This window comes from Petaurus breviceps, unplaced genomic scaffold, assembly GCF_028583685.1.
Source record: "Petaurus breviceps papuanus isolate PSGF00001 unplaced genomic scaffold, PetGlider_PUasm1.0 688, whole genome shotgun sequence".
NCBI classification, from domain to species: domain Eukaryota; kingdom Metazoa; phylum Chordata; class Mammalia; order Diprotodontia; family Petauridae; genus Petaurus; species Petaurus breviceps.
This window is the reverse complement of record NW_027186457.1, coordinates 28,788,811-28,809,796: the sequence shown is the minus strand read 5'-3', so window position 1 is coordinate 28,809,796 and position 20,986 is coordinate 28,788,811. Positions and strand designations below refer to the sequence as shown.

Here is a 20,986-nt window from a genome sequence, read left to right as displayed (position 1 = left end):
GGTAGTGTTGTATAGAAAGGAATGAACTGTAAAGAAATGGACATTGGCAGACCATTTAAGAGGAATACTGGGTGGTCAGTGACTTATGAAATTGGTGGAATCCACCTGAAGGTTTAAGACTCTAGTAATTAATGAATTAAGTAATTAATTTCCTGATCAAGCGAGGCTTAGTAAAAGTCCATCAGTTAGGATGGGATTCATTTATCCCAACTGATTATTTAAAATATCAGCCACCTTCACTTAGGTAAATGAAGTAGTGTTCTGAAACTGACTCCAAATACAATTGTTTAATGTTCACTTCATTGTGAACATTTACACCTCAGAAATAGGCAAATACTGCAAAACAAAGCCTAATTTATTGTTTTACTGATTGTCTAGACTTAAGAAAGTGACTGGGAAAATGTTAAGGATGCAGTTTAAATTTAAAAGTGTGTCCTACAGGCATTTTTCCCCCCAGAAAGCCAGTTGTTAAGTATTTATGACCATCACTGGGCACATTCCTTTCCTAAGTAGAAGCAACTTTAGAACATGTATAACATAGAATTTTAACATGTTAAGAGTTAGTAGTTTTCTTTGAGGTATAACCATTGTAAATTTATTATTTGCATCCTCAAAGTTCAATTGTTTCCCCCATCCCTTGTTACTTTTGCAAGGAACCTCTATAGGCTTCTTTATACCCCACTGTAAGTTACGTCCTTCCATCCATCTATTCATTCATCCATAGATCTATCCATTTTTTTCATTCATTTATAGAGCTTTGATTAATAACCTATCATGTTGTAGCTGCAGTGCTAGGACATGGAATACAAAGTAAAAAATGAAAGATTTTCAGCCTTTAATTAAGTTTCCAAGGAATGTAAACTGTGTTGAGGGAGAGTAACATGGACACAGATAAATAAATGCAAAGTAAACATCAGGTAATTTTAGGGGACTGAATGGGGCTTGCTTATAGGGGTCACCATTTGTGCTGAGCTTTGAAGAAGGTAAGGATTCTGTGAACTGGAGTTGATATGGGATGGCATTCTCAGACATAGTGTGTGGCCCCAGAGAAGATCTGGAGAAGGAAGATGGAATGTTGTAAATAGGAAGAAAAAAAATCAGTTTGGCTGGGCAATGGAGTGTAGAGTACAATGTCCAATAAGCCAGGAAAGGTCAATTGAAACCAGATGTGAAGGGCTTAAATTGTGAACAGGTGATCTTGAATTTTACCCAAGAGGAAGCAGATAGTCACCAAAGCTTCTTGAATGACAGAGGGATATGGTCAGACCTGAGCTTACAGCTCAGAAATAACAATTTGGCAGCTGGATGAGGGATGCATTGGAGAGGAAATAGAATGGAGGTAAGGTTACCAATAGGAATGGGGTCCTGCAATAGTCTAGGAAGAGATGATGACCATCAGAAGCAGGGTAGAGGCCCTATAAGTCGGAAGACAGGAGCAGATACAAGAGATGCTATGGAGGTAGTCTTGTCAGCTGGTTTAATATGGGAGGCTATGGAGAGGGAACATTAAAAGAATATTCAGACATTGTGAACTTGTGTGACTGGAAGGTCGGTGGTTCCATTAATAGAAAAAATAATGGTGTTTTTAATAAGGTTCTTCTTAGTAACATTATTAGCATTTGAACTGAGAAGGCTGCCACCCTAAAATAATGAAAATTTTCCAGGTTTACTTAATATGTGTAATCCTTTGTTTAATTATGAGAAACTAACTATTATAGGCCTCCCTTTATCCATCTCATAACAACCACCTTATTTTTATGTTGTTGAGGGTATGGAATGTAGGTAATGGCTGAATTTCCTGAAAAATCAATCATGAATTCAAAAAAGACTGTCCCTTAGCTCAGCAATGTGTATCCTGGCTAGTTAGTTTTCCCCAAACTGTAAGGCTAATCATGAAGAGAGAAATAAGAAGACTAGATTTCTTCCCCTAGGATACAGAAGTGAACACAATCCAGGCTCAAGCTGCCTTTCTGGCTAATTTTCATTCTAGAGTTGGATAGCAGCACTTTAATCAGTAGTTGATCTGGGCACTGAACCCAGATCTTATGGCCCAAAACTGTGTCTACTGGACCATGCCAGGAACTTGACTACCAGGGAAAATGTAATGCCATTCACAGAAAGGTGGAAGTCAGAAAGACAACCATATTACAAAGGTTACAAATGGCCATTGTTTTTTTTTTGCTATACCTATTTTTATATTTATTTTAATATATATATAATATATTATATAATATTATTTTATTTATATATTATATAATGTATGTAATATAATATATAATTAACATATTTATTGCTATACCTATGCTAAAAGACCACCCTTCTTTCACAACTTTGTTTTCTCATCTTTGCTCTTGTTTTTATTCTCTGGCTTCCTCAAACATTGTAATTGTGTTTGTGTGTGTGTTTGTGTGTGTGTGTGTGTGTGAGAGAGAGAGAGAGAGAGAGAGAGAGAGAGAGAGAGAGAGAGAGAGAGAGAGAGAGAGAGAGATAAGAAGAGAGGAGAGAGAAAAAGAGAGAAAGTTCTTATGCATACAGAGAACACTGATTCATGTGTCTTTCTTTCATCCTCATTTAATTAGTATGCAGGCAGCTGAGCTAGAGAGACAGATTTAGTGTTATCAGAGCCTGGATCCTGCCCTGGGTTGTAACAGCTCTCTTTGTGAACCTTCCCAGCTCCCATAACCTCACTTTATTTCTGTTCCTGCAGCCAGGACATTGGGGTAACCACACCTGCTTCCTGGGCATCAAAGACTAGGTATGATTAATGTTAACTAAGGGGCTTTAAAGGAAACCATTTTAGGAAGAGTCAGACCTCTGAGAAGATACATTATTTGTAATCTGGGCTGAGTCAAGGAAATTAAGTCACCCAGTGTCATTGCCCTGGTTAATCATAGGTACTGATTGCATCGTTCTGACACAAGGGTTGGTGCTAATGGAAACTCAGCAAGGTTGAAATATTGCAAAGAGCAGGCCCACCCTTAGGTCAAACTGTGAAGTAGGTATTTTCAGAATCCCTCTTTCTCTCCTATTTAGTAGTATTCAGCCTTTCTCTTCTCTGTTCTTATTGGTAAGTTTAATGCTTCTGCCCTGGTCAAAACCTGTTCTCAGGTTCTTCATTAACAGTGCAGCATGGAGTCAATGACAGAAGTGACAATGCCTTTCCCAAGAATATTTGTATTTTCACAAGTGAGCTATGGTGAGCCAATAAATCATTTCAATAAATTCAGGTTCTCTCTAGTTATTCTTTTTTTTTAAGCAATCGGGGTTAAGTAACTCGCTCAAGGTTACACAGCTGGTTATTTCTGGGTGTGGTGCTAAGTGTCTGAGCCTGGATTCGATCCCCAGGTCATCCCGACACTGGAGCCGGTGCTCTTACTCGCTGTGCTACCTGGCCTCCCCTACATCTAGTTATTCTTGATCCTAAAAATATAGGATAGAGAAGGGTAGGAACAAAAACAAAAAATGAACCAAATAAGAATCTGGGCCCTAAATTTAGTAAAAGTAAGAGTATGGATAAAGGTTTAATGAAGGCAAAGCAGTTGGGCCTTTGACCCAGAGCCCAAACACAGGGAGGAATACTTCTTCACTGTCATAGCCTCAAAAATGCCCTCCATGTGTCTCAAATTCTTCTAATCTTCCATGGTCATGGAACAAGACTATTTCTTCTCCCAACTCCAGGAAGCTGCGATAATGGATCCCTTACCTCAATGCCTCTTTTTTGGACTTAATGTCCTGACACTGTCATGGGCCATGCACTCATCAATTCACAATTTTTTTCCCTCAGATTAGAAAAAAAGAATCTAATTTATAGTTCTAAGAATAGGCTACAACTCTGGAGATTTCAGCACCTTATTAGTGATCTCAAAATTTGTCTGTTTAACCACAATCAGTGATGTGAGTAATCGAGCCTGATGATCTCAAAAGAAGTCAAACTTCCACGTAATTTAAGAAATGATGGGAAGATGTCCAAGAGGTCTAAGCGGGTCACAGTGATGACTAAGCTGGCAGAACTGGCATAAAGAGCCATCATTATGATCATAAATTGAAAGCTGAAACAGATTTCTGAGGTCATAGAGGGAGGAAGCAGATGGGGAAACCATGACACAGAAAGGTTAAATGTCCCCAAGGCAGTAAGTAGCAGAATGGAGATTGGAACCCAGTTTGTCTGATTGCAAACCCAGCATTTCTGCCACACAAGGACATAAGGGACTGTAAAATCCAATAGGTTGACCACTTATCGTCCCGTCTTTAGAATAAGAAATAACGGGTAAACAAGCTGAAGAGTACCATTATACCCTTAAGATACAGGAAAGCCAACAAACAACAATAAGAGGAAGGTTCCTAGCAAATTAGATGGTTTTCTCATAGAGGATTCATATGCACAAAGATTGAAAGGATGAGAAACCCTGCGATAGTTGTATTTTGCTATCAACTAAAGCTTATATCCACACTGGTAAAACCGAGAATCTGCCTAATTACCATTCATAGTGCAGACAGTCTAACGTATTGAGAACTTTGTAGGGAGAAGAAGTTCAAGGATCACAGGAATGCCCATTTAGAACTTTTATACTGTTAAATTTATTTTTACATTGAAATATATTGATGCCATTTGCTTGTAAAGCACATGAATTTCTGAATTTATTTTTATTTTCTATTTCTATTTTTATTTGTGCTATTTACTAAGCACATATTTCCTCCCCTAATGAAATACAAGTTTTTCCTAGAGATCAGGCACTTTAATCATTGGAGTTCTCACACCCAGCATGACTGCACATTACTTAACAAACACTTGTTGAGGGGGGTAGAGCCAAGGTGGTAGAGAAGAAAAGATGCAATATAGCTGAGAATCTTTTCCTCATGCCACCAGACAGATGTACACAATGCACCAGACTGAATCAAGAGGGAGAAATCCAGAAAAAATACATATTAAGTCCTTTTTCTGGAATAGGTTGGCATTGGAGGACATGGTATAGGAAGAGAGGTCTGCAGACACAGGGACAGGGTCAAGGCAGAATCACAAAGCATGCAGAGGATCCTAGCAGTTAGAGAGAGCCTGGAGGTCCCAGACCCATACTAGGGCTACCTCAGACCCATAACAGGGCACTAACATGGGGACTAACTCTCTGCTTTGTTACCTGCTACTTAATCCTGCATTACAGAATCAGGATGGAGTGAGAATGAGATGTGAGGAAGTACTGGTGCATTGCTTTTCCTATGGACAGAGGCCTTGGGAACTGTTGCAAGAAAAGAGAAAGTTCAGAAATCGGCAGGAACAGTGGGGAGGCTCAGACTCCAAATTGGTAACATGGTCTCATTTCCAGAATCTAGCTTATGCTGCAGAAGAATGACCAAGGAAGAAAAACCAGATGAAAGTGGAGCCTACAATTCTGCCACTTTGAACTAATAGAGTTTTCTAACTGACTGATGGAGGCAGAGTCTAGCAGAAGTCTACTTGCAAAGAACTGAATCCAGGTAAGAAATTTGCAGTGCTCAGAATAGGGGTAGTACATGGGCAGCAATAAAACCTCACCTTGGATCACACCTCTTTGGGAGCACTGAAAGCTTGCAGGTCCCCAGTTTGACCCTGAAATCCTTGAATAGCATAAAACTCAATATCTTAAGAAAGAAGCACCAGGATCAGCCTAGAACTTCCCTCTAGTAGCACCAAAGAGCTCAGTCCAAAGTCAGGAAGTAGGTCAACCAATAAAAAAAGGACTACATTATAATGGGCACCATAATGGTGTCAGGGATGCACAAAGTCCAAATGTGAAAAAAAGAGAGTGGGTCAAAAACAACCCCAAGCAATTCCTTAGAGGAAAATACAGCTTGGAAACAAACTCAACTGGAATTCCTAGAAGAGGTGAAACAAGTGTTTTTTTATGTTGAAAACGTTTTTGTAAATGGAATGAAAGTGCTTGAAGAAAAATGAAGAAATGAAAGCTCTGGAAGAAAGTGTTAGAAAGAGAATTAATAGCTTGGTACAAGACTTGTGAAATCTTGCCCAAGTAACAAGCTCCCTGAAAATTCAAATGGACTACAGAGGGGCCAGTGGGTTCATGAAGTGACAAGAAATAGGGAAGCAAAGTCAAAAGGTTGAAAAAAATGGAAGAAAATGTAAAATATCTCAAAGTAAAAATAACTAACCTAAAACAGATGGAGAAAAAAATTAAGAATTACTGGACTTTCTGAACACTGTGGTTATAAAAGGAGCCTAGACATCTTATTGTAACAAATCTTTAAAGAAAACTGCCCGGATCTCTTAGAACAAGAGGGTAATGTGGAAATAGAAAGGATCTACCACTCACCTCCTGAAAGAAACCCCCAAATACAAACTCCAAGGAACATCAGAACCAAAATCCAAAGTTCAAAGAAACTAATGCTGCAAGATTCCAGAAAGAAAGAATACAAGTATGTACTGAGAAGTCACAATCAGGATCACAACACAATTTAGTAACCACCACTTTAAAGCAACGGGAATAGGGAACACAATATTCCAGAAAACAAAGGATGTGGGCTTACAGGAAAGAATAACAGCAAAAAAAAAAAACTGAGTATAATACTACAGGGAGGAAAATGATCTTTTAATGAACTAGAGGACTTAGGACTTCCAAGAATCCCTGATGAAATGATCAGAGCTATGGAGAAACTTTGAACTTCAAGCATAGGAGTGAAGAGAAGCATAAAAGGGTAAACATTAATGAGTAATGATGAAAGGTTAAACAAGAATCCACTGCTTACATTCGAATATGAGGAAATGATACGTGTGCCCCCTCTGAACCCTATCATCATCAGGAGTCCAACTAGACAAAGCTGGGGAGTGGTTCTGTTATATCCTGATGATTTTAGGAAAATAATAGAAAGATAGAGGGGAAGGGGGAGTTGTTGTGGGGGAGTGTTAAGAAGGGAAAGGAGAGTTAGGGTAAATTATCTCACATAATTACAGTGCACAAGTAGATATGTAGAAAGAAGAGGGAGTGGGCAAGAAGTTGACATTGAACTTCACTGTCATCTGAACTGGGCAAAAGAAGGAAGAATAGACTCACTGAGAGATGGGTATGTCACATAGAAAGATATTTCACTGGAAAGAAAGGGAGGAGGAATTTAATGATAGATTAAAGGAGGGATTATTCCTAAACAAAATAAACTCTAACAATGTACAAAAATGTTTATGGCTCTTTTTGAGGTGGCAAAGAATGGGAATTGAAGGCAGTATCCACAAATTGGTGAATGGATGGTAAGTTATAGTATACAAATGTGATGAAATACTATTGTGCTGAATTCTTATTGGCATAATCACCAATAAGGATTCCAAAGGACTTACCATGATACATGGTAGTCACCCCTGACAGAGACCTGAAGGATTCAGAATGTAAAATGAGATCATTTTTTTGGTGCGGTGGGGAGCAGGAACATGGCGACAAGGAGATTTGTTTTAATTTGATATATGTATTTGTAATGAGTTTTATCTTTCTTGCATTCTCATTTTGGGGTGGATGGGAAGGCGAGAAGATCTTAGATCTTAGATACTTTAAAGATAATATTTAAGAAACAAAATATGTTTCAATTAATTGATTAAATATACCTCTCTCAACCAGTGAGTTTTTCCCTGCCCAAAACTCAACCACTAATACAGTAACAAAAAGTATCTAGGAAAATTAATAGTGTCCAACAATATATAAAGCATTCTATACCTAGTCCTTCATCCCTTCAATAAAAGGAGAGATGTACAGTTTCTCAGCTTGGTTATTACAACTTTGCAATATTCATTTTATTTTTCTTTCCATTTTTTCTGTCCATGTTTCGGTCCATGTTCCAATGGACATATTACTTTCCTGGTTTTGCTTATTTCACAATACATCAGTTCATATAAGTCTTCCCATACTTCCGTGAATGTCTCCTTTTTGCCATTTCTTATAGCACATTTTATTACTCTATTGGCTTTTAAAAAAAATTGAGGTGGGCAGCCAGGTAGCACAGAGAGTAAGAGCACTGGCTCCAGTGTCAGGATGACCTGGAGATCGAATCCCGGGCTCAGACACTCAGCACCACACACAGAAATAACTGGCTGTGTAACCTTGAGCAAGTTACTTAACCCCAATTGCTTAAAGAAAAACAATTGAGGAGTCTAAGGAAGCCACCATACAACTCTCTTCTTCAGGACAAATGAATGATACTTTCCCATTTCCACTCAAAAGTTTAAAGTCTCATTCTTATTACTCACTGCACTTCCTCCTTGATTGAACATTTTTTTCTTATAGATATAGAGAAAGAAAGAACACTCCCTTCCCCCCACCCATCTCTTAAAGGATAAATAGCCTTTAAGTCCTGTTCTTGCTTTATAACTCTAGAGTGCTGATTCCACAGTCCCCAGACACTCCCTGATCATTTGGTGCCCTTATACAGTACACTTTCTCTGTGACTTATATTTTTTTAACCTATCATTTTTAAGCCACATCTTCTCTGCTTTTTAAATGGCCTCTTCCAATTTTTGAGAAATCACTTGGGAGTTCAAACAAAATGAATCACCCGAGGGGAAAAATGAAGAGGGAAATTCACCCATGATTCTTATGCATTACTCTGAGTGAAATTTAAGTTAATGACTTTGATATGGCAAAATTCCTTCCAGCAGCAATTTCAAATGCCAGTTATTTTACTGTATGACAGAAACAAGTTCTATGATCTATGAATGGTGAATGATATATAATAGGATGGGGTACAAGAGTATCATGGGGGGATATTCCATATTCTACAATGGAAGAGGGGTATATTTCTGAAGTATCATGGAAATATAGAAATGTAAGGGACTTTACTTGCCACCTTCTATAACCTTTTTCTTCATGCATCTCATAGAGATGCTAATAGAGACCAGTTATACTCCATATTCCTCTTTTTACCTTCCCCCCCCCAAAAAAAGAACTACAAAAAAAATAGCCAAGATCTTCATCTGCAGGTTAATTTGCACATAGCTACTGAGATTCTCAGTATTTCATCCTGGAAAAGTTTCAGAAAAAGACAATGCTTTGGGCTTGATTAAGGTATTCAATTATAAGGTGTTCTCTTGGTTTCTTTGCTGGCACTTCTATAAGTAAGCACAAAGGTTGAAGGAATAATGAGACTATCAAGATAATGTATGGATTGCAAAAGTAGAGAGTCAAATGAGTACATCAAGGGTGCTTGAACAGGTAAATAGTACATGTTCTAGGACACCACAGGAATAATACCCAAAATTAAATCGAGGCAGTCAGCCAGCACTTTCACAACATTCTCAATCTAATGGAACCCTTTTTCCCCCAAAGTACTCTTTGGACAAGAAGAACCTGGGCGTACTTTCTGTCTCTAGCCCTAATTTTGCTGTTAATGTTTCTACTATGGGTTAGTTACCCCAATTCAAAGCATAACCAAAGACATAAGCCGTGAAGATGGGTGCAACAGTGATTGGAGGGCTAGTGGTAGAAAGACCTGAATTCAAATCTTGTGTTTGATATATTCTGGCTTTGTGATCATAGGTGACGTATATAGTAATCTTGATATTCACTCCTAAATTATATATGGGTAGCAATTTGCATAAGTGAACAAAGTTCATCATTATGGGAATAACAGACCTTTTTTTTTTTTTAAACAAATTGGTTGACTTATGGAGTCACTTTAAAGTTTACAAAGTTCTTGACCTCCATTATATCATTTGAAACCCTTGAAGAACAGTGATATTTACACATACATAAAAATTAATGCTCTAGCATATACCTCATTCTTTCTCTGCTCCTATAACCTAATCCTAAACTGTTTTACTGATCAGTCAGGCAACATGGGCTAAAGTGATGGGGGGGGGGGGGAACGGACAGTACCTTGTCATGGAGACAGAACACCCACTTCTGACACTTTGTTACTGCATGATTTTTGGCCAAAATAAATTCTTTCTACATGCTTTGGCATCCTTATCTATAAAATTAAAGATGTGAACTAGTTAGTTCCTGAGGTCTTCCCAGTTCTTCCTCCCTTCAATAAATTTCCTTGATTCCACATAACAAAATGCATTGTTTCTTCATGTCACACTAATCTTTACTTATCAATTAATGACAGATCAAAGGGAGAAAATATTAGTAAAGGTGAAATGTTAAATCTAGTACCCAATTTATAAACCTCACCATTTTTTACTTTCATTTAAGGACTCATGCTCTCAATGCTAAATTTAATTTAAAGTCACATTCTCTGCATTCCTTCACAGTTAGCATAATGATTAGGTAAAAGCACTATTTAAGAAAAACCTGGGTTAAAATCCCACCTTTACTAAATGGATGACTATGGGCAAGGCACTTAACCTGTATTGTGCCTGTAAGATGAGGAGAATTATACTATAATACAGGCAGCTAGGTGGCACTGTGAATAGAATATTTGGTCTGGAATCAGGAAAACCTGACTTCAAATTTAGCCTCAAGCACTTAATAGCTGTGTGACTGTAGGCAAGTTACTTAACCCTGTTTGCCTCAGTTTCCTCATCTGTAAAGTGAGTTGGAGAAGGAAATGGCAAACCACTCCAATATCTTTGCCAAGAAAACCCTAAATGGGGTCACAAAGAACCATATACAACTAAAAGTGACTAAACAACCATGACAACAACAACAACATTCCTACAAAGTCCATATCTTAGTGTTATTGTAGGACTTAAGTACATAGTGTCGGCCAAGAGCTTCTAAAATTTTTAAAATCTTTACAAATCAATCCATTGATCAACATAATTTTATTCAATACCTACTATATATCAGACATGGTGGCCATTGATGGGTCCCCAAATATAAAATGAAAAAAGTCCCTGCTCTCAAGGAGCACTCAATTGCTGTGTGACCATATTGTGGTCACTTAACTGCTATGAGCCTCAATTTCCTTATCTGTAAAATGAGATTCTATATGAATTCTAAGGTTCAATTGCTTGTTTAGTAGATCCCTGACACTTCATGACTTCTGGCACCTCTGCTGCCACTTCAGTTGACTTACTTTTAAATAATCATCATTAAATGCAGTGATGGTCTCCAAATATTTTTGATCCCTCATCCCTACCAGCAAAACTATTTTGAGCTCTCTTCCCCAAAATAAGTAATATGTTTATAAGTGATATACAGATACTATTGTATAAAATATTATAGGAATAGAAACTAGACTTTTAATTTTCTTGGTATGAGGAATTCCTAGGTGAGGGAAATCCTCTTAGTGATTCAGATGGTTGACTTCTCTGTAACTTATAGTCTGAAGAAAGTTGCTGGGGACACTTAGAAGTTATGTGACTTGCCCAAGGACCTGAAGCCTGAATGTGTCAGAAATGAGACTGAATCCCAAAACTTCCTGACTTCAAGGTTATTTCTGAATGCATTACAAGATGCCATGTCATGCTCATCTTTAAGTATATTATGAAATTTATAAAAATAGAAATGCAAAGAGGAATGAGACAAAGTACAATCTTATACTAAATCAATAGGGAGCCACTGGAGTTGATGGAGTAAGAATGATTTGATCAGACTTGAGCTTTAGGAAACTGACTTTAACAGTTTTGAGATGGATTAGGAAAGAAAGACACCTGAGGTAGGGAACTCAGGAGGCTACTGAGTGAACAAGTACTTAGCAATAAGGGGTTTTGCCGGAGACAAACCTGTGATAGGGAAGGTCAGATGCAATCAATCTTCCTATATTTTTCTTGACTGATGACACACCCTTTGGGGTGGTGCCAAAGCCTTCTGCAGGTACCTAAACCCCATTTTTGTAAACCTCTTGTATACAGAGTGGTAAAGTATTGGTAAAATTCTAGTTACATTTGACCCAAAGGGTTCAATGGAATTAGAATTATAGACTTTGAGTTGAAAGGATTTAATAAAAGCTTTAATGAGTTAAACATCTTCATTTTTCAGGTGAGGGAAATGAGTACCAGAGAGGGGAAAGGACTTTGCACAAAGTGATACAGGAAGCAAGTATTACAACTGGGATGAAAACCCCAATCATTTGTCTTCACATCCAGTGTTCTATCCACAGGTGCAAATCTACCTAGGGTCACTCATTGAGTTAGTATCAGTGGTGAGAACTGAACGCATTTCTTTTTAACTCTAGATCCAGCCCTTAATACACACTACTATACTGCCTATGTATATCATGGTTCTTTCTAGGAAGCTTACATGGGAGAGTTTAGGTGAGTGTATTTCTAACTATAAAACACAAAAGGCATTGGTAACACTAATATCAGCATCATCAGCATCATCATTGAATCACCAGTGGACAAATCATTAGTTCAGATTTACCAGCAGAAGAATATTTACATCAGTGTGGATGACGTGATGTTTATTGACGTAATCATCTACTCTATGCGGCCAGTGTAATCTCATGAGTCCTCCTGGGATATGCCTAACAAATGGATATTTCATCTTTGTGGGTTTTTCCCCATGTAAAACTGTGATCCAATTACCTCTTAATCTCTTGTACTCCAGTCTGCTGGGTATGCAATTTACCAGCAAGAGCCCTTGTCTCTAATGGCAATTAATGCAGTAGATGAAAGTGAGACTAAACATGTCTAAAAACAAATGAAATTAATTCAGAGGCAAGGACAGGTCCTATCTTGTCTTTATCAACAGAGGAGTCTGACTGACTCAGTGAACAATGTCATGTCTAAGAGGCTAGAAGTTCCTTAAGTAAGGATTGGGTTTATGTTTTCAGTCAAATGAAACTATTCATCATGACTAACTTGACTTGAATGTTTTGAATATATTCCATGTTTGGTGATGATATTTAAAACATATTGAATATCAGGAAAGGTTACATTGAATAATCTATAGATAGCCAGCCTCAGAGTCAGGAAGACTTCGGGTTGATATGCTACCTCTAATACATATTGGTTGTGAGACCCTGGGCAAGTCATTTAACCTCTTAATATCCCCAGCAACTCTCTAAGACTTTAAAATGCAGAGAAGGTTCTGGTTTGAACTGGTAGATAAAGTTCTTTAAACCAATGAACTCAAACACCTCCTCTTTCTGTGGAAGTCAGTTCTTTTTCTGGTGTTCACATGCTGAAGTGCTAAATAAATGTTCTTAGAATTATTTGTTTGAATTCATGTTTTGGAGAGAGCAGGGAGATGACTCCTATCTAAAATATGACTTTTATAGTTTTGCTCATAAGAATACAATCTGTGTCTGAAAGATGTGGCTTTGTCAGTCAAGTATCACCACGGTATTTTGGCTAAAGTTAGCAGGTCTAGATGTACCATGGCCAACTTTTACTGAAAGTTTAGGTTCATCCAACTCACAATGACTATTTTTAGCCCCACAAACAACTAGAGCCCTAAAGGTCAGAATTCCAGAAGCTCAGAGTTGGAAGAGACCTCAGTTGCAATCTGGTCTCACACACACCTAGACAAGAATGCCCTGTACAGAACCCTTGACATTGATTGAAGACCCTCAGTGGAGAGGAGCCCAATATCTCTAAAGGTAGCTCTTTCCACTTTGGGAAAGCAGTAGCAGTGAGGAAACCTTTTATTAGAACAAGTCTAAATTTGTCTTTATATTGCTTCCGCCCATTGACTCTAATTCTACCCTCTAGGGGAAGAACAAAGCTAATCTTTCTTCTATACAATAGCACTCCCAATATGTGAAGGCTGATCATTTCTAAGGTTCCTTTTTCCTAGGGCATCCTCATCTCCTCAGATCCTTCAACCACCCATCACATAGGCTCCTATATTTAGAGCTGGAAAGCCCTTTGAGATCACTGAGTCATCATTTTACAAATAATGAAATTGAGGTTCAGTTTGGCTTGCCCAGAGTGATACAGGGGGAGATCTGTAAAAAGGGGTTTAAACATTTTATTCTACCACAGGATGATGTCAGCTGTTCCTTACATTGTGTGTCACAGTCACTTGTACACGAGCCTTCCCAAGTCAGAGACAAGGTAGAACAATGGGATTCTTGTCAGCACCATTTGAAAATGACATGTGTGGATACATTAAGTCACCAGCCCACTGTAATCCATGTGTTCCCTTTATAAAACTAGAGGAAACTCATCATTGGCATCGTCACAGGCTTAAGGGCACTAAGTCTACTTTCTTTTTGGAAATTATAAAGAAAGGAGAAGAGGATAAAAGACAAAACTAGACACTGATTATAGGCAAACGCCGATGTTCAAATAGAAACAACATGCTGAGACTACTTGGCAGTGTCTTAAAAAGGAAGCTGGCTTTGTTGTTGGTCTTACATTAGAATGTAATCCAATATTGTTCCGAATGTAGGGCACATCTCTAAAATGAGACTCCTTGAAAGGTGAAAATTGTATATGCATTTAGAGACAGCAATCTGTGGCAGAGTGCTGGGCTTGTAGACAGGAAGAATGGCATTCAAATACTGCATCAGAGAAGCCGTGTGTCCCGGGGCATATCTCTTTACCTTTCTGAGACTCAGTTTCTTCATCTATAAAATGGGGATCATAACAGCACCTCACCCCAGGGTTGCTGTGAAGATCAAATGAGATTGGTACATGAAGGCCTTTGTAAACCTTGAAATGGTATAGAAATGTCAGAAATTATTGTCATATTGTATGTGGGAATACAGCCATGATTATAGGCTGTACTCCAGGTTCATACCAATTTGATTTAGAAAGGATACCCACTGTGTTCAGAATAATATAGAAGATCCTAACAATCACTTTCAACATAGAATTCTTTTTTTTTTTCTTTTTTGTTTTTTTTCTGGAGGGGAAGGCTTGGCAATTGGGGTTAAGTGACTTGCTCAAGGTCACACGGCTAATAAGTGTTAAGTGTCTGAGGACAGATTTGAACTCAGGTCCTTCAGACTCCAGGGCCAGTTCTCTGTTCACTATGCCACCTAGCAGCCCCTCAATATAGAATTCTAATAAAATTATTTTTGTTTCCTTATCAAGAGATTGGTGGGAGAAGAGAGGGACATTAATTATTTTTAACAACATTCTTATTGAATACAAATGTAGGATAGACAGCTAGCTGGTTCAGTGGATAGAGTGTTGGGTCTGGAGTCAGAAAGATTCATCTTCCTGAGTCAAATCTGCCCTCAGAAATTTACTAGTTGTGTGACCCTGGGCAAGTCACTTCATATAGCAAACCACTCCAATATCTTTGCAAGAAAACCCCAAATGTAGTCACAGAGTCAGATATAATTGAAATGACTGAATAACAAATATGTAGGATGACATACTTGGCTAAAGCATGAAGTAACTATATGAATGGAAGGAAAATGTATTTAAATTTATATTAAATATATATCTGTCTGAAAGTCAAATAGTATCACCCCTTTAAGAATTATTTGTAAATTGTTCCAATTTATGTAGCACTTTGACACGAGCATAGGGTGCTAGAAATATCTTTTGCCTCTATCCTCAAAAACAACCCTGCTAGGTAGCTGCTAAGAAAACTGGGGAGAAGAGAGGTGTTTTGTTCTTTTGTCTTCTATCTCGAATCCCATAGTTATTTAGTGTCAGAGGTGAGATTCAAATCCAGAACTTCCAAGGCCTATTCACAATAGGGCATTACCTTAAAGTTGAAAGGAAAAGTAAGAGTGGTCAACTCTAGTAAAAAAAAAAAGTGTGGTACAAAGAGATGTGTTCAAATCCTACCCCTGATGCTTATTACCTGCATATCCTCAGGTAAAATCACTTAATTTTCCGGGGTCTCAGTTTCTTCATCTTTAAAATGAGGGGATTAGACTAGAAGACCTATTAGGTTCCTTCAAGTTCTGGATCTATGATCTAAATGTAAATTTGGAGATCTCCATAGGGTGAGATGAGAGGACTCAGATAAGTCAGTCATAGTGATCTTTTCCTGACTGGAAAAGGATAAGCCCAAATTATAAACCCATAGGATATGAGAATTGTATATTTGAAGCTATTTATCTCAAAGGAAAGCTTTGAGAAGGGCAAGTACTTTTCTTCTGTGCAAAAGGGGTTAAGAACTTTAGGCGGGGTCATGGCCTTAAATTGTCAAATCTGTGGTTCACCATTTTATAAATGTTTGTTAAACCTTACCATGTTCAAGGTACTGTGTTAAGGCAATTAATAATGGCATCAAAAAGAAAACTGTCCCTATCAGAGGATCCCTAAGAATAAGCTCTTTGATACTTGCATTATAATCAGGATTAAGTTAAAAAGTCTCCTTAAAGGGGAATAAGGAAGATCAAGGTGAGAGGTAGAAGGTAACCTTCTTTACAAAGCATTATGCAAATTTCAATAATTGCTATGCATAAATATTCATGCTGTTATTTTAAGAAAGAATTATATTTTGGTATAAAAAGCACAATTAACTGGATCCTGTGTTTTCTTCTGCTCTCTCCATTATCCATGCCTAGAAAAAAAAACAGGTTATTTTGTCCATAACATTTTAAGATGAGATGATTTCTCTTCAACATCTGAGAACCTGTAACCATGCCTGAGAGTAAACTGACCATCTCTAAAATGCTGGTTTCTCAGCCCCAGATCTATAATGTGACAATGGATATCACACTCTATTACATCACAAGTTCTAAAAACAGTGACTCCCTCCCCTCTCCCCATCCTCCAGTTTCAATTGACTGTGTTCCAACAGTTTCAACCACCACCCTCAAATAATGTCAACTGGATCCATCCAACTTGCATCTGAACAGACTATAAATAAGAAAGCAATTTAGCAAAGCTGGTATTGACATCGCATTTCTGTGAAAATAATGCTAGATACGGGGTTGAAGGAACCATGTTTCAATTCTGACTTTGACACTGGTTGAAGGAACCATGTTTCAATTCTGACTTTTCCACTGTGAACTTGGACAAAGCTTCTCTTTTTTCTCTTCCAGTTTTCTCACCAGGAAAATAAGAGGGATGGACCAAATGACCTTCGATGTATGTTACAGCTCCACATCTCTCTTCTTGTTATCTGTCTTTCAAATTTCCTTCCCCATGTTCTTATGTGCCAGCCTCCACCATACATAGTGCTGATTGTTTACATCAGCCTTCAAGGAGTGTGCTAAAAGAATAGGGATGTTTGTAAAAATTCATTTCCAGGATATATATGGTTCATACACACTCAGGTCAATCTCCTGTGTTTTCAGTGTTGTGTAAGAAGAATTAGTGATGTTCCTAATCAAAGGAACTTTTATAGGATCTTGCACCTAGAAATAAAGAGTCCAACCCCATCATTTTACAGATGAAGAAACTGGAGTCCAGAGGAATTAAGTAACTCATCCAAGGTGACACAGATAGTAAATCTCATGTAAGTCTGTCTCAGCCAACATTTTCCATGAAAGACCAAATTGGGTCCAATATAGGGAAAGGGGTAAGTAATTGGACCTGGTCTTTCATTCATATAGGTGATTGCCAGGTAAGAAAACCCTTGCTATCAATGCAAATCACCACCTTCTCTGCAATTTATAATCTTAGGGTATTGTCTAGAGAACTGAGAGGTTACATGAAGTAATTGCTTGGGTCACATAGCCAGTATGAGTTAGAGATGAAACTTAGTTCCAGGTCTTCCTGACTCAGAGATTGGCTCTATCCATCCCACCATGCTTCCTTTCAAGGTCCTCTGAAGAAGCTATGAGACAAGATGAAATATTTCAGAAGGCCTTTTCTACACGGGCTGCTCTAGAGTTCTCTTTAACCTTGAAGTAAGCAGACAATTTGTCAGGCTCAAATTCCTTGAAATGCTTATCATTCAAATTAACTGAAGTGTCATTATATAAACATATGCCATTTGGAATACATCAAATTTAACATTATTTTAACTCAATATATTACTTGAGAATATTTTCAAGATATATAATATATGCACACACACATTCATGTACATACATATATACACATACATGGTATATATGTGTATGCATATATACTATATCTATAAATATATATATTGTGTGAATATGCATATATAGAGACATATGTACACAAGTGTACTATATACGTGTATACATATGTGTGCATATATAGTATCTATACACACATGTGTATTTGTGTGTATGTGTGTATGTATGTTTGTGCATATATGCGTATATGTGTGTTTTATATATATATATATATATATATATATATAAAGGAAGCATGGCCTTGAGGACTATAAAAGTGACATTTATAAGGACTTTGTAAAGCATTATCTTATTTGAGCCCCACAAAAATACAGTGAGAGAGGTCTTATTGTGCCATTTTTGCAGGTTAGAAATGTGAGGCTTAAACTAAATGATTTACCTGTAGTCACACAGATATAGGCTATGGTGGCAGCAGGATCTGAAGCCAATTTTCCCTGGCACCAATTCCAGCATGGTGTCCATTATGCTACACATATCTTAGATGAGATCTCTTTCATGTTCATCTGGGAAAGCTAGAAAGTGCTTGGTTTGTTCTTAGATTTCTTTCATTCCCTCAAAGTTTCATGTTGCTTCTAGGGAGACATGGGGCAGTGGACACTGGAGAAGTCTTCCCTCCATTTCACTTGGAAGAAGAATGATGACATCTTTCTCCCTCTGTCACACGCAACTTGGTCTGAGAGTGGCAGCACCACCCTTTGGGTTAAAAAAACACTAAGTATCAACTAAAGGCAACTTCCTTTTAAAAATAATTTTAAAATATTAACTATTTGCATAAATAATCTTTATTTCATAATACAGTCCTTGTCTTCCTTCTCTCAGGTAACTATCTCTTAAAACAAAGAATAAAAAAGGAGGGATAAGTAGTTTAGTAAAACTAATGAAAGTATCTTCCAAGTCCTACATTATATGCTATATTTCATGTCACATCCCCAGAAAAGGAAAGTATTTCTCATGTCTCTTTCTTTAAGGCCAATCTGGGTCAGTATAATCTTGAAGAATTCAGTTTTAATTATTTTGTCATTACCTTTGGATTTTTTCCTATTTAAAATCATTATGATGGTATATCCTTTTTTTTTTCCAAAAAAGTAGTTTGTCTATGTTTCCATGTTTCTTTGAATTCTTTATCTTCATTGTTTCTTACACGGCAATAATTCTCTATTGCATTCATGTGTCACAATTTGTTTAGCTGCTTTTCAATTGATGGGGATTCATTTCCATGTCCTGATAACACAAAATTACTGCTATAAATATTTTGGTGTACAAAAAAATGATATTTTTTCTCATTTACTTCCGTGGAGCTTATGCATAACAGTGGTATCTCTGATTCAAGAGATAATAGATGTTTGTCTCTTTCCTAGTACATTTCCAAACAGTTCCAGAATGATTAGACAACTCATAGCTCCACCAGCAAAGCATTGGAATGTCTATGCTTTACAACTCCTTCACCATTAACTATTCCATGAGTCACATTCATATAAGTTACTTCAAAAGAGAGAAAACAATATAGATAAGGTGTTAGCAGGAAATGATAGGATGATGTTCCAATAGTGGGATGGAAGGAAAGAAGAAAGAATAAATTGCCATAAGTGATTTGGCAGTAAGGTGAGTTTAGCTTCCTTTATCCCCAAATAAGCATACACACACCCCAAAAATCCTCAAATCATAATCCCATGGGTACTTTTTAAATTTTCAATCCTTGTCAAGGCAAAGTTTGGAATCCCTAGGATTTTGTACTTCTTGGGTTTCAATTTCCCTTCCCAACTCTAAGGCACCTTAATAATCTCTGGCATCCTGAAACCATCCCCAAGCACTTAATTGGTAGCATGGAGGCCATGGAGCCTTGGAGACCTGACCTATCACTCAACTAGATCCCTTGAAGGAAAACAGATCAGCTTTAGGCATCCTATGAACCAACAGGATTTCCCCCTAGCATCTATTCCTTATTTTTATGAACTATTAAATTCCCCAATGTTTCCTCAAGACCTGGAAATAATCAAATCCTAGAACAAACACTGGGAGGTATCATGAAAGAGTGTTCGAATGAGAGATGTCCTATATTCAAATTCTGCCTCTGAGCTTTACCACATTTGTGACCTTGAGCAAGTCACTTATCACCACATATAGTATGTTCCGAAGCCTTAACAATAGTTATAGTTCATATTCATAGTTCATTGCACGTGAGGTGCAATAATACAAGCATGGCCCATTTTAAAGATAAGACAACCAAGGCACTGACAGTTCAATTGGCTTCTCCAGGAGTCAAAACTAGTGAATATCTTACGTAGGACTCAAATCCAGGCCTCTGACTCCAACTGAGGCACTTTAATCACTATTGCATACTCATTTTCCTAACTGGAAGTTTTGTGAATATCACAGGGTGCAAAAAATGTTCCCAGAGATTAGTGTGCCAGCTTTCACCCTGTGATGGTACTCTTAAAAATAATTTTTAAAATATATTGTTTTTTCTTCATTCATATTTCCTTACATCTCCTCCTGACCTACTAGAGAGTCATCCAATATATAATCATAAATAAAATATTAAATTATTTAATATATTATTATTAATATTAAAATAATATTAAATTATTATTAAATATTTAAAAACACAACTAACATATTAAAAAAGACTGGCCTTGTAATATAGTGTTTCATAGATATCATCCACCATCTATGCAAAGAAGTAGGAGGGGATGATTCTGTGAAGGCCCTTTTAAGTCATTAACAAATAAGGTCATGCTGATTCCATGGGATCACATTAGAGAAAGAAGGTAAATGGATACAATAGGAGAAGAAGGCTCTCCACCCTTTGTCTCACCTCAGTCTCCTAGTGTAATGCTCTTTACATGTATGACAAATAAAATCTTGATTCTGTCAACCAAGTAATTGATCAAAATGGGGATTAGTGCTGTATTAAATGGCAGATTACCTGGAAAACCTGCTGGCAGTGCCCTTCTTGAGAAGATAAAAACTCAGTGTGAATGCCATGACATCCTTTTCTGAAATGACATTTTCTTTTTGGCACTGAGTTCTGGACTTAGGAATAGATCTGGAGCTCCCACCAAGTTCCTTGTAATGTGATAGCGCAAATGTTTCACACCTGTGATTACAAGGGCTCAAAATATTCTCCCAGGACTCTGGAAGGGAGGAAAGGGAAAAAGGA

At 37.4% G+C, this 20,986-nt stretch overlaps 2 long non-coding RNA genes across 3 annotated transcripts in view; both read left to right on the top strand.

Moving 5' to 3' along the window:
- The window catches only part of LOC138174473 (uncharacterized), a 140,734-nt gene that overhangs the window by 70,480 nt on the left and 49,268 nt on the right, over nt 1-20,986 (top strand). The gene's annotated exons all lie outside the window — the stretch shown is intronic.
- LOC138174472 (uncharacterized) lies at nt 1,227-19,169 on the top strand. 2 transcript variants are annotated; one of them, XR_011171729.1, is made up of 5 exons: nt 1,227-1,339; nt 5,322-5,472; nt 7,184-7,234; nt 16,819-16,864; nt 18,403-19,169. It is a non-coding gene; the product is annotated as an uncharacterized lncRNA (long non-coding RNA). The 2 variants fall into 2 exon arrangements; XR_011171728.1 differs by lacking the exon at nt 18,403-19,169 and having other exon boundaries at nt 16,819-17,722.